General features: G+C 45.5%; 1 pseudogene; it reads left to right on the forward strand.

The window, feature by feature from the left end:
- Positions 1-13,087: 13,087 nt before the first annotated feature.
- LOC134733334 (26S proteasome non-ATPase regulatory subunit 10-like) lies at positions 13,088-14,062 on the forward strand (annotated as a pseudogene).
- Positions 14,063-14,271: the final 209 nt, after the last annotated feature.

Consider the following 14,271-nt stretch of genomic DNA (forward strand, 5'->3'; position numbering starts at 1 on the left):
AAGAAAGAAAGAAAATGATTAAAGGCTGTTCCTGCCCTCAGTGTCACACTTTAGAGAGAAGCACAGACACATTAAAAGATATATAAATCAGCATAAAAATTCCAATAGTAGAGGTGTGTTTAAGCTGCAGTGAAAGCATAGAGAAGGAAGAATCAAGTCTGAAAAGCTGGAGGAAGCTAAGAGGGCAAAGACCTATCTCACACAGCATCATATTCCCAGGGCTCAGGCACAATGCCTAACAAAAAATTAGTGCTCAGTAAATATTTCTTGAGTTGAATTGAGTTAAACTGAATTTGTTCACAACACAGCGTTTAGCCCTAGGAATGCAGCATTAACAACACAAGCCGGGTGCAGTGACTCACACCTGTAATCCCAGCACTTTGGGATGCCAAGGCAGGAGGATCACTTGAGGCCAGGAGTTCAAGACCAGCTTGGGCAACATAGCAAGATCCCATCTCTACAAACAACAACAACAACAACAACAAAACCCAGATGTAGTGTCATGTGCCTATACTCCTAGCTACTCAGCAGGCTGAGAAGACTGCTTGAGCTCCGGAGTACAAGGCTGCAATGAGCCATGATTATGCCACTGCACTCCAGCCTGGGTGACAGAGCAAGACTCTGTCTCTGAAAAGAAACAAAAATGAAAAAGAAAAACCAGACAGTTCATGCCTTTGCTCAGCTTACAATCTAGTGCAGCTCTTCACAAATTTTAGCACCCATCAGAATATTCTAGAAAACTTATGAAAACCGGTCGGGTGTGGTGGCTCACGCCTGTAATCCCAGCACTTTGGGAGGCTGAGGCAGGCAGATTGCCTGAGGTCAGGAGTTCAAGACCAGCCTGACCAAAATGGCGGAACCCCATCTCGACTAAAAATACAAAAATTAGCTGGGCGTGGTGGTGCATGCCTGTAATTCCAGCTACTAGGGAGGCTGAGGTAAGAGAATTGCTTGAACCTGGGAGCTGGAGGTTGCAGTAAGCCAAGATTGCGAATTGCACTCCAGCCTGGACAACAAGAGCAAAACTCTGTCTCAAAGAAAAAAAGAAAACGTATTAAAACTCCAATTGCTGGAGCCCATTTTCAGAGTTTCTCATTCAGCAGGTCTGTGGTGGGGCCCTAGAAATGGTATTTCTGACAGCCTCCCAGGAGATGTTGGTGCTATTGGTCTGGGTTGCATACTTCCAGAGCTACTGGTCAAGTGCAATAGTTCTCAACCCTGGCTACACATTGGAATCACTTGCCTAACTTTAAAAAATACCTTGCTAGGAGCATCAGCCCAGACCTATTAAAAGTAATTTTAATGTGCAGGTCAGCATTGAAACCACTGATATGACAAATAGGAGTAGTTAATATTATTTGCTTGCTTGCTATGTAACAGACACCACTTGAAGATCTAACACATATTATGACGTTTATGAACCCCATTTTACAGGTGAGAAAACTGAGGCTCAGAGAAGTGAGATAAACTGGCTAAGATCATATAAGGCCAGCACAGTGGGTCACACCTCTAATCCCAGTATTTTGGGAGGACAAGGTGGAAGGATCGCTTGAGCTCAGGAGTTCAAGACCAGCCTGGGCAATATAGGGAGACCCTGACTCTACAAAAAAAAAAAAAAAAAAAAAAATTAACTAGCCAGGTGCTGGTTGGGCGCAGTGGCTCAAGTCTGTAATCCCAGTACTTTGGGAGGCCAAAGCAGGTAGATTGTCTGAACTCAGGAGTTTGAGACAAGCCTGGACAACATCTCTACTAAAAAATGTAGAGTTTTTTTTTTTTTAACCCATTTCTACTAAAAAGTACAAAAAATTAGCCAGGCATGGTGGTGCGTGCCTGTGGTCCCAGCTACTTGGGAGGCTGAGGTGGGAGGATCACTTGAACCTGGGAGGCAGAGGTTGCAGTGAGCCAAGAGCATGTCACTGCACTAAGGTGTGGGCAACAGAGTGAGACCCTGTCTCAAAAAAAAAAAAAAAAAAAATTAGCCAGCTGTGATGTACAGTATAGTACAGGTGTGTGCCTGTAGTCCCAGCTACTCGGGAGGCTGAAGTGAGAAGATTGCTTGAGCCCAGGAGGTTGAGGCAATAGTGAGCCTCGACTGCACTACTGCACTCCAGCCTGAGTGACAGAGCAAAACCCCATTTCAAAAAAAAAAAAAACAAAAGCCCAGGCGCAGTGGCTCATGCCTGTAATTCAAGCACTTTGGGAGGCCGAGGCGGGCAGATCACGAGGTCAGGAGATCGAGACCATCCTGGCTAACATGGTGAAACCCTGTCTCTACTAAAATATAAAAAATTAGCTGGGCGGCTGAGGCAGGAGAATCGCGTAAACCGGGAGGCGGAGGTTGCAGTGAGCCGAGATCACGCCACTGCACTCCAGCCTGGGCGACAGAGCAAGACTCCATCTCAAAAAAAAAAAAAAAAAAAAAAAACATAGGCCGGGCATGGTGGCTCACACCTGTAATCCCAGGACTTTGGGAGGCCAAGGCAGGCAGATCATAAGGTCAGGAGATCGAGACCATCCTGGCTAACACGGTGAAACCCCGTCTCTACTAAAAATACAAAAAATTAGCTGGGCGTGATGGCGGGTGCCTTGTAGTCCCAGCTACTCAAAAGGCTGAGGCAGGAGAATTGCTTGAACCTGGGAGGCAGAGGTTGCAGTGAGCCAAGATTGCGCCACTGCACTCCAGCCTGGGCGACAGAGCGAGACTCCATCTCAAAACAAGAACAACAACAACAACAAAAAATTCATATAAGCACGTGTTAGTAGGGGAGGTGGGATTGAACCCAGGTATCGCTGACAACAGAGTCCATGCTTATAACCATCAGATGTCAGCACCACATGGGCCTCACAGAAACACTGCCTCTGAACTGCCCCTGATTTGAATATTGAATGATGAGTAGAAGTTCTCCAGGCAGGGAAAGGAGGAAAAGCATTTAAATACTGAGCTCCCCACCTCTGGAAATGCCGAAGGAGAGGCAGGAAGTTAGAGGTATACTAGGAAGGATTTCTGAGCAAGGTAGGAGGGCAGGACGAGATGGTCACTGTGGCCCACCTTCCTCCAAGAGCCTAGAATTGTAGAATGAGGCAATCTAGAACCTGATGGCTGCTTTATTTGTAGAAACCTAACACGCGACCAAGAGGAAAAGGAGAAAAATAGGAGCACTGACATTTGCTCGGAGTTGCCCTGCAAGAATAATGAGCATATGCTCATTGACAGCATTTAGTTCTTTTTCGAACATAGACTGCTTGGTCCTGAAATCTTATCCGTCCAAAAACAACTGTATGCTAGTTATCATGCTCTACAAATATTCACAGATAAGAGCTAGGAAAACATAGGGCGGAGGCTATCCATATTTATTCATTTAAGTGTTAAAATACATGATTAATTTTTCTCCAAGTTTCCTGATACGTGTATTCTTTCTTTTCATATGCTAGTTTATATTATATACTTTAGTGTTTAATGTGGAAAATTTAGAAAATACAGAATAATGCAAAGAAGGAAATAAAAACTATTGTAATCTCACTGGCCAAAGGAACTACTGTTGAACTTTGGGGCTGGGTGTGGTGGCTCATGGCTATAATCCTAGCACTTTGGGAGGCTGAGGTGAGAGGATCGCTTGAGCTCAAGAGTTCAAGACCAGCCTGGGCAACACAGTGAGATAAATAAATAAATAAGGCCAGGCGTGGTGGCTCACGCCTGTAATCCAAGCACTTTGGGAGGCTGAGGCATGCGGATTAACTGAGGTCAAGAGTTCAAGACCAGCCTGGCCAAAATGATGAAACCCCGTTTCTACTAAAAACACAAAAATTGGGGGCCGGGCGCGGTGGCTCACGCTTGTAATCCCAGCACTTTGGGAGGCCGAGGTGGGCGGATCACGAGGTCAGGAGATCCAGACCACGGTGAAACCCCGTCTCTACTAAAAATACGAAAAAATTAGCCGGGCGTGGTGGCGGGCGCCTGTAGTCCCAGCTACTCGGAGAGGCTGAGGCCGGAGAATGGTGTGAACCCAGGAGGCGGAGCTTGCAGTGAGCCGAGATTGCGCCACTGCACTCCAGCCTGGGCGACAGAGTGAGACTCCGTCTCAAAAAAAAAATAAAAATAAAAATAAAAAAATAAAAAAAAATAAAAACACAAAAATTAGCCGGGTGTGGTGGTGAGCACCTATAATCCCAGCTACTCAGGGGGCTGAGGCATGAGAATCGTTTGAACCCAGAAGGTGGAGGTTGCAGTGAGCGGAGATCATGCCATTGCACTCCAGCCTGGGCACCAAGAGTGAAACTCCATCTCAAAAAAAGAAAAAAAAAAAAATTAAAAATTTAAAAACTAAAAAAAAAAAAAATTTTGGTTATGACTTTCCAGAAATGTTTTCTCCAAGTGTATGTATGTATTCCAAAAACAGAATCAGGCTGTAAATACAATATGTAATCTCTATTTTTCACTTGATATATATTGTGATCTTTTTTAAGTCTTTAGATTTGACTCCTATAATTATTTTATAATTATAAATATGTGAATACCTTTTAATAATGATGCACTGCCGGAAAACTGCAGCGGGTAAGAAAAGTCAGTCAGTATGGTATTTGTCATTGCTATTATTGTGCTATCCTGTGGCTGCCGTCATCAAGTGTGGATCCATAAAATAGGTGGAGACTCATCTGTGAGTCATTAGTAGCTGACTCAAGAGGAACCAACAGTGCTTACTCTCTGAATAGGTGTTTCTACAATTGAGAGGTGATTCAACTTACATTTTTAATCTTGTTCGAGTGAGTAAGGATTCTTTGTGAACTTGGAGCGCTGGTAGAGTGCTTTTCCTCGTTGCTAGTAAAATAGAAAATGGAGGGACTCCACGCAGAACCCCCTTCCCAAGTTTACCTTTCGTCCTTTGCAGGGAACTGCTGCCTCCCAGAGGATAAATGCGCAGGTGAAGTTCTTAATGGGAAGCCCGTGGCCACTGGGAGAATGTGTTTCTCTTCTTAACGAATGCATTTCCCTCCTTTCTTTTTCTTGTTCTTACAGGGTTTCTGTGTAATTTCAGTTTATCGAAGAGTTTTCTTTTTTTCTTTTTTTTTTTAGACAGTCTCGCTCTGTCCCCCAGGCTGGAGTACAGTGGCGCTATCTTGGCTCACTGCAAGCTCTGCCACCCGGGTTCAAGCGATTCTCTTGCCTCAGCCTCCTGAGTAGCTGGGATTACTAGCATGTGCCACCACACCCGGCTAATTTTGTATTTTTAATAGAGATGGGGTTTCTCCATGTTGGTCAGGCTGGTCTTGAACGCCCAACCTCAGGTGATCTGCCCGCCTTGGCCTCCCAAAGTGTTGGGATTACAGGCGTGAGCCACCACGCCTGGCCCAATTTTTCTTTTTTGTGTAGTATATTATAATTATTTTAGGGATTCAATTCTTCTATGTCTTGGTCTTTTTTTTTTTTTTTTTTTTTAATTGAGATGGGGTTTTGCTGTACTGCTCAGGCTGGTCTCGAACTCCTGAGCTCAAGAAATCCTCCTGCCTCGGCCTCCCAAAGTGCTGGGATTACAGGCATAAGCCACTGTGCCTGGCATATTTTAGTCATTTTAAATGTGTTCATTTCACGTTCTCTTTTAGATAGTCTTTCCATAATCCGAAATTCACAACCGTGAACCCGGCTGTTTGTGATTGGTACTGACTCGCAGGCATGGTAAGTCGTTTCCATGTATGTCTGGAGTATAAGTTCATCGGTAGCAGGGCTTGCTTTTTCCTGAGAGAATTCATTGTGAGAAAGAGTCTTGGCACGTCTGTTCTTTGCTGACTTCTGCCAAGAGTCTCGGAACGTCACTGGGCTTGTACACATTTCTATAAGTTCTCATATTAGAGTTTGGGGTACCACATAGGTAAAAAAAAAAAAAAAAAAAAATTCAAACTGTAAACCCCTAGGAGAAACTAAACTCTGAGATGTTAACAGTGAGGGAACATGGGTGAAAGGAATATGGAGAAACTGTACTACCTGGCGACTTTTCTGCAAACTTACAGTTATTCCAAAATAAGAAGTATTTTTTAGGTGGCTCATGCCTATAATCCCAGCACTTTGGGAGGCTGAGGAGGGTGAATCACTTGAGATCAGGAGTTTGAGCCAGCCTGGGCACCATGGCGAAACCCCGTCTCTATGAAAAACACAAAAATTAGCCAGGTGTGGTGGCGCATGCCTATAATCCCAGCTACTCGGGAGGCTGAGGCAGGACAATTGCTTGAACCTGGGAGGCAAAGGTTGCAGTGAGCTGAGATGGTGCCACTGCACTTCAGCTCGGGCAACAAAGCAAGACTCTGTCTCATATATGTATGCACATACACACACACACACATATATATATATTTTTTAATGAAGCCCCTAGATTACTAAAGCCAATTCAACCCTTATGTAGTTTGGAAGGAAAATAAATCGCCCCAAAATCAAAGTCAAGCTGGGAACTGCGTAGGGCAAACCTGCCTCCCATTCTATTCCTAAATAAGATAGCTACAAAGAGTTTAAAAAGCTACATACCTCCCTCACAATCTGCCCACCAGGAAATTCCCTGTGGACAAAGTACAGGCTGAACTCAAAGTCATCGCTCTGCTCACATGAGACAAATACATATCTGATTGCTTCCTGTGCCCTGCTGTTTCACTAAGCCAGACTAAGACATAAGTGACGATTCCTGTAAATTGTGCATTCCGTGAAAGGCTACTCAGAAACTCAAAAGAAACCATTTGTCTCTTATCTACCTATGACCTGGAAACCTCCTTCCTGCTTCGAGTTGTCCCACCTTTCCGGACTGAACCAATGTACATCTTACAATGTACATCTGACCTGTCTCATGCCTCCGTAAAATGTATAAAGCCAAATTGTGCCCCAACCACCTTGGGGCACCTGTTGTCAGGACGTCCTGAGGCTGTGTCATGGGTGCATCCTTAACCTTGGCAAAATAAACTTTCTAAATCGATTGAGACCTGTCTCAGATACCTTTTGGTTTATAGTAGTCAGAGGCAGCTTATATCCTTACTGGTCTTCACTTTCCTCCTCATTTGATATATCTGCAGATAGTCTTTTTCCCTTGCAAGCTCAGCTATGAATTTAAAATAATTTGTGTTCACCATGTTCAGTGGCTCACATCTGTAATCCCAGAGACTCAGGAGGCTGAGACAGGAGGATTGCTTGAGATGAGGAATTCAAGACCAGCCTAGGCAATATAGCAAGATCCCCATTTCTTAAAAAATTAGCCAGGCGTGGTGGCACATCCCTGTAGTCCCAGCTACTCAGGAGACTAAAGTGAGACTATAGCTTGAGCCCAGGAGTTTGAGGCTGTGGTGAGCTACAATTGCACCACTGCACTCCAACCTGGGCAACAGGCAGAGACCCTGTCTCTGAAACATAAAAATTGTGTCATAATTTATCTAGTATTGGTGAACGTTATCAGGTCATATGAATTCACTACACATAGCCTTAATTCCACATTTTCTCTTTAACTCGCACTAATCAAGCTTTCATCCCTACCACTGAATTTGTTCTAGTCAACATTACCAACAGCATCCATCTTGCAAATCCAGTGGTCATTTCTTAGTAGTCATATTAATCTTTCATCAGCATTTAAACCTTCAAGAAATCCCTCCTTGGCCGGGCGCGGTGGCTCACGCTTGTAATCCCAGCACTTTGGGAGGCCGAGGCGGGCGGATCACGAGGTCAGGAGATCGAGACCACAGTGAAACCCCGTCTCTACTACAAATACAAAAAATTAGCCGGGCGTGGTGGTGGGCGCCTGTAGTCCCAGCTACTCGGAGAGGCTGAGGCAGGAGAATGGCGTGAACCCGGGAGGCGGAGCTTGCAGTGAGCCGAGATTGCGCCACTGCACTCCAGCCTGGGCGACAGAGCGAGACTCCGTCTCAAAAAAAAAAAAAAAAAAAAAAAGAAATCCCTCCTTGAAACTCCATATTCGCTTGGTTTGTCGCACTCTCTTCTTTTTCCTACCTCTCCTCAGTCTTCTCCTACTCCTTTGCTGACCTTTAAATGTTGAATATGGCTGGGCGCGGTGGCTTATGCCTGTAATCCCTGCACTTTGGGAGGCCGAGATGGGTGGATCACCTGAGGTCAGGAGTTTGAGACCAGCCTGGCCAACATGGTGAAACCCCATCTCTACTAAAAATACAAAAATTAGCCGGGCATGGTCATGGGCACCTGTAATCTCAGCTACTCGGGAGGCTGAAGCAAGAGAATTGCTTGAATTCGGCAGGCGGAGGTTGCAGTCAGCCAAGACCTTGCCATTGCACTCCAACCTGGGCAACAAGAGTGAAACTCCATCTCAAAAAAATTAAAGAAAAATAAATGTTGAATATTTCTGGACTCAGTCCTCTATCAAGTCTCATAATTCTGTGCTTATTCTCTAGGTGATGCCATCCAGTCCAGTGATTTTCAGTGCCATATATATGTCAATGACTCCCATACTGAGATCTTCCAACCTGATTTCTAATGCCCAACCCCTGTTGCAGGCTTATATATACAACTTTATATAACTCCCACTCAACATCCCTGTTCGAACGTCAGACTTAATATGACCCACACAAAATTCTCAGTTTGGTGTCAACAATAGTAGCAAACAGAACAGAGAAGTAAATCACTATGGCATAGCAAAAACCTCTTTATGGGATACTAGGTAGGCTTTTGAGTGCACACGTGGCCCTTCCCAAGTCTAACAGTACGACATGGAAGAAAACAGTTCTCTACATGACCACCAAATGTCAGGTGTACCTTCATGAGGGCCCTCAATCCAGAGGTCTTTTTATTCATTATTTTTTGGAGAATAAACCTCTAGCCAGAGTGAAGGAGGGAAAGCTGCCTAATTACCAGTGGCAGGGGAAGAAATTCCTGAAGTTCCACTGAGTTTTCAACAGATTTTCAACCAGCGTCCATGTTTTACTCTCAGGTCCCCGTGTCTAAAGGCACATGGTGCCACCAGTTCCTTGTCTTTGGGTCTTTCCGCAGCTTAGATGAGGTTGCTTATCAGCTTTCCTCACTTCCCTTTTAGGACTAGGCTTTCTCCCATCTGCTAATTTCGTCATCATTTTCCCATTTGCTGTCCAATTTAAGCAGCTTTGTGGGCTGTTGTCTCTTTTCCAATTTTCTTTAGTGTTTAAGTACTTTTTTTTTTTTTTTTTGAGACAGGGTTTTTCTCTGTCATCCAGGCTGGAGTGTAGTGGCATGATCTTGACTGACAGCAGCCTCCACCTGCCTGGTCTCAGGTGATCTTCCCACCTGCAATACCACACCCAACTCATTTTTTGTATTTTTTTGTAGAGGCAGGGTTTCGTCATGTTGCCTAGGCTAGTTTCTTTTTTTTTTTTTTTTTTTTTTTTTGAGACGGGGTCTCGCTCTTTCTCCCAGCCCGGAGTGCAGTGGCGCAATCTCGGCTCACTGCAAGCTCTGCCTCCTGGGTTCACGCCATTCTCCTGCCTCAGCCCCTCAAGTAGCTGGGACTACAGGTGCCCGCCACTGCGCCCGGCTAATTTTTTGTATTTTTAGTAGAGATGGGGTTTCACCGTGTTAACCAGGATGGTCTCGATCTCCTGACCTCGTGATCCGCCCGCCTCGGCCTCCCAAAGTGCTGGGATTACAGGCGTGAGCCACCGCGCCCGACGACTAGGCTAGTTTCAAACTCCTGGGTTCAAGGCATCCGCCTGCCTCAGCCTCCCAAAGTGCTGGGATTACAGATGTGAGCCACCGTGCCCAGACTTTAAGTCTTTTTTAATAACACTTTTTACTGCACTTTAATGAGCTTTCAGGAGAGTGTAGAAGCTAAATAGCAATCTTCTGATTTTAACCAAAAATCAAGACTGTAATCCATAGAGACGAAATCCTGTTTGAAGAGGAAGGGCAAGGAGGAGCCAAGGTAGGGCCATGGGAGCCCCTGGGAGCCTCAAAACCCACCTAGATCCACACACTATTCAGAGTTCCCGGGGAAGCACTGAAACCTCAATTCACACTAATTAGCCGACAGGATTGCCCTGGGGAACTCACATCTCAGTTCACTCCAGCAGAGCACTTAAGCAACTATCTTGAATAAATCCTTTAATCTCCATACAATCTAACCCCTTCCAGGCCCTATAAGAACCAAGGGCACTGCAAGGAAAGCAGCCAAAGTTGGAAAATAGGTACCCCACAGGCATATTTGGTAATTATGCCTCAGCGTGTACCCTGTTGAATATCCATTCCTAATGATTCCTCACTGTCTACAAACAGAACTGAGAGATCAGATAGAGATTGAGTACCTCTGTTTTATCAGACTGACTTAGATCTGATTAATCTAAATTCCCATATGCTTATAGAAATGTATGCCCTGACTCTGCTTTTGAAACCTGGAACATCACTAGGTTCACTTTCTTTTTTTTGAAACAGGGTTTCACTCTGTTGCCCAAGCTGGAGTGCAATCTCGGTTCACTGCAACCTCCAACTCCCGGATTCAAGCAATTCTTGTACCTCAGCCTCCAGAGTAGCTAGGATTACAAGCGCCTGCCACCACACCTGGCTAACTTTTTTGTATTTTTAGTAGAGCCAGGGTTTTGCTATGTTGGCCAGGCTGGTCTCGAACTGCTGGCCTCCAGTGATCTGCCCACCTCAGACTCCCAAAGTGCTGGGATTATAGGCGTGAGCCACTGCGCCTGGCCTACTTAGTTCACTTTATTATTTTTTATTTTTTTGAGACGGGGTTCCGCTCTTGTTGCCCAGGCTGGAGTGCAATGGTGCGATCCTGGCTCACTGCAACCTCCGCCTCCTGGGTTTAAGTGATTCTCCTGCCTCAGCCTCCTGAGTAGCTGGGATTACAGGCATGCGCCACCATGCCTGGCTAATTTTTTGTATTTTTGGTAGAGACAGTGTTTTTCCATGTTGGTCAGGCTGGTCTTGAACTCCTTACCTCAGGTGATCCGCCCGCCTCAGCCTCCCAAAGTACTGGGATTACAGGCGTGAGCCACTGTGCCCGGCCATACTTAGTTCACTTTCAATAGATTTTCCTTTCAATATCCACTTCAGTGAGTCTAACAGATTCAACAGTTAATTCAAAATTCGAGAAGGCAGGAAAATCATGAAGTTCCCATTGAAGAACTCCAAAGGATCTTTTGCTTTTTACTTATTCTGGAATGAGGGAGTTCAGCCAGGGAGCATCTCCTTTGCTTTCTGCAGGGAGTTTGCCAGCTGAGTTTATCACAGCACCACCTTGTCCCAAAACCAAGTTTTGAGCTGTGTTCATATTAGAAGCACCCTGGGCCAGGCAGCTTGAGACCAGGAGTTTGAGACCAGCCTGGACAACGTGGCAAAACCCTGTCTCTAGACAAAATACCATAATTAGCTAGGTGTGGTAGTGCGCACCTGTGGTCCCAGCTACTGGGGGTTGAGGGCAGGGGTGCTGAGGCAGGAGGATGGCTTGAGCCCAGGAGGTTGAGGCTACAGTGAGCCACGATCACGCCACTGCACTCCAGCCTAGGCCACAGAGTGAGACCCTGTCTTCAAAAAAAAAAAAAAAAAAAGACCGGGCATGGTGGCATGTGCCTGTAATCCCAACTACTTGGGAGGCTGACGTGGGAGGATCACTTAAGCCCAGAGGGCAGAGGGAATGTCTCAGTAAAAGTTTCGGTGTTTCTTATTATATATAATGAGAGACAGAGCCTTGTGTTAGAAAACAAACAAGCAAAAAAAAAACAAAACTTTTTTTTCTCTAATGTCTCACTACAGTAATCAACACAGAAGACTTCTGTCACCAGAGGTGTGGAGATGTCCCCCCATACACCAAGCAGAGGACACCAGCTGAGTGTCTTCCAGTTTAATTCAATTCTGACGTTATCTTCCTGGATAGCCTCAGAAACCACAGGTCGAGGGCTCAGTCCCGCAAGTGTGCCCCGCCCCTTCTCACCATTCACAAGTCCATGCCTTGGGAACGTCTGACCAACATGCTTCAGGTTAGGGTTCCCACAAACTCCTTTTTGGGTTTGATTAATTTGCTAAAGTGGCTCACACAACTCAAGGAAACATTTAAGTTTACTTGTTTATTATAAAGGGTATTTTTAAAAGTATGAATAAACATGAAGAGAGAGAGAGAGATACATAGATACATAGTGAGAGGTCTGGAAGGGTCCTGAGCCCAGGAACTTCTGTGTCTGAGGAGTTGGTTGAGTGAGTTCTTTTTTTTTTCCTTTTTTTTTTTTTTTGAGATGGAGTTTTGCTCTTGTTGCCCAGGATGGAGTGCAATGGCACAATCTCAGCTCACTGCAACCTCCGCCTCCCAGGTTCAAGCGATTCTCCTGCCTCAGCCTCCCGAGTAGCTGGGATTACAGGTGCCTGCCACCATGACCAGCTAATTTTGTATATTTAGTAGAGACGGGGTTTCTCCATGTTGGTTAGGCTGGTCTCGAACCCCCACCTCAGGTAATCCACCTGCCTAGGCCTCTGAAAGTGCTGGGATTACAGGCATGAGCCACCGCGCCTGGTTGTTGAATGAGTTCTTATTCACCTTCCTGTCAGCCTCCATGTGTTCAGGTCTCCAAAACTCCCTGAACCCTGTCCTCTTGGGCCTTTTATGAAGACTTCTTGGATAGGCACGACTGAACCATGGACAACCATGTTGAAATGTGATTGGACAAAAGGGGAATGATCTAAACCCAGCAAGGCCTGTGTATTCAGATTCTTCTTGGCTCTTCAGTGCAGCATTCTTACCTCCAGGTAATGAGGCAGAACTTCCTCTGGAATGGAGAGTTTTATGAGTCACAATTAGATTAGAATCCTGTGTCAGGCAGGTGAAAGAAGGGCAAGAGAAGGTCAGAGAGAGAGATTCTGTTTACTGTGACACGGACAATGGGAGTTATGAGTCACGAACCGTGGATGAAAACACATATATTGGCCAGGTGCTGTGGCTCACGACTGTAATCCTATAGCACTTTGGAAGGCTGAAGTGGGAGAATCACTTGAGCTCAGGAGTTCTAGACCAGCCTGGGTAACATAGTGAGCCCTCATCTCTAAAAATAAATAAATAAATAAAATACACACAGACACACACACACATATTTAAAAAATAATATCACAAGTTCCTGGGAAAGCAAAATGGAGGGCCGTGTGTCTAACCTAATGGTCTGCAACCTGGCCTACAGAGGAAGCTGGAAGAGTTGAAGGAGAGTATTCTGGCCGATAAATTCCTGGCTAGTAGAACTGACTAGAACAGCAGAACTGCATTGCACTGGGCATGCTCAGCCACACATGCAGAAATTGTTGAATTTTTATTGCAACTTGGAGTGCCAGTGAGTGATAAAGGCGATGCAGGTTGGTCTCCTCTTCATATTGCGGCTTCCACTGGGTGGGATGAGATTGTAAAAGCCCTTCTGGGAAAATGTGCTCAAGTAAATGCTGTCAGTCAAAATGGCGGTACTCCCCTACATTACACAGCTTCCAAAAACAGGCATGAGATTGCTGTCATGTTACTAGAAGGCAGGGCTGATCCACATACTGAGGACCATTGTGAGGCTACAGCAATGCACCGGGCAGCAGCCAAGGGTAACTTGAAGATGATTCCTATCCTTCTGTACTACAGAACATCCAAGACACTGAGGGTAACACTCCTCTACACTTAGCCTGTGATGAGGAGAGAGTGGAAGAAGCAAAACTGCTGGTGTCCCAAGGAGCAAGTATTTACATTGAGAATAAAGACGAAATGACACCCCTGCAAGTGGCCAGAGGTGGCCTGGGTTTAATACTCAAGAGAATGGTGGAAGGTTAAACAGCTTGGATTTATTCTTATCTTTTTTTTTTTTTCGAGATGGAGTTTCGCTCTGTCACCCAGGCTGGAGTGCAATGGCGCGATCTTGGCTCACTGCAACCTCTGCCTCCCGGGTTCAAACAATTCTCCTGCCTCAGCCCTCCGAGTAGCTGGGATTACAGGCATGTGCCCCCATGCCCGGCTACTTTTTGTATTTTCAGTAGAGACGGGCTTTCACCATCTTGGCCAGGCTGGTCTCGAACTCCTGACCTCAAGTGATCCGGCCACCTCGGCCTCCCAATGTGCTGGGATTACAGGCATGAGACACCATGCCCGGCCCTATTCTTACTTTGTATGTTGTGTTGTTGTTCCCAGTGTCCTGGAAACTAATGTACTTGTGCAGATGACATCATCTGTGAAAAAGTTTTCTCACCTTCAAAGTCTTATAAACATGTTGACCATTGTTCCTGCTGAGTTACTTGTTCTAAGCTTACAGCTTGCTTTCCAGGCATCAAATAACTGTTGAGATTGTTCT

This window comes from Symphalangus syndactylus, chromosome 17, assembly GCF_028878055.3.
Source record: "Symphalangus syndactylus isolate Jambi chromosome 17, NHGRI_mSymSyn1-v2.1_pri, whole genome shotgun sequence".
In the NCBI taxonomy this organism is placed as follows: domain Eukaryota; kingdom Metazoa; phylum Chordata; class Mammalia; order Primates; family Hylobatidae; genus Symphalangus; species Symphalangus syndactylus.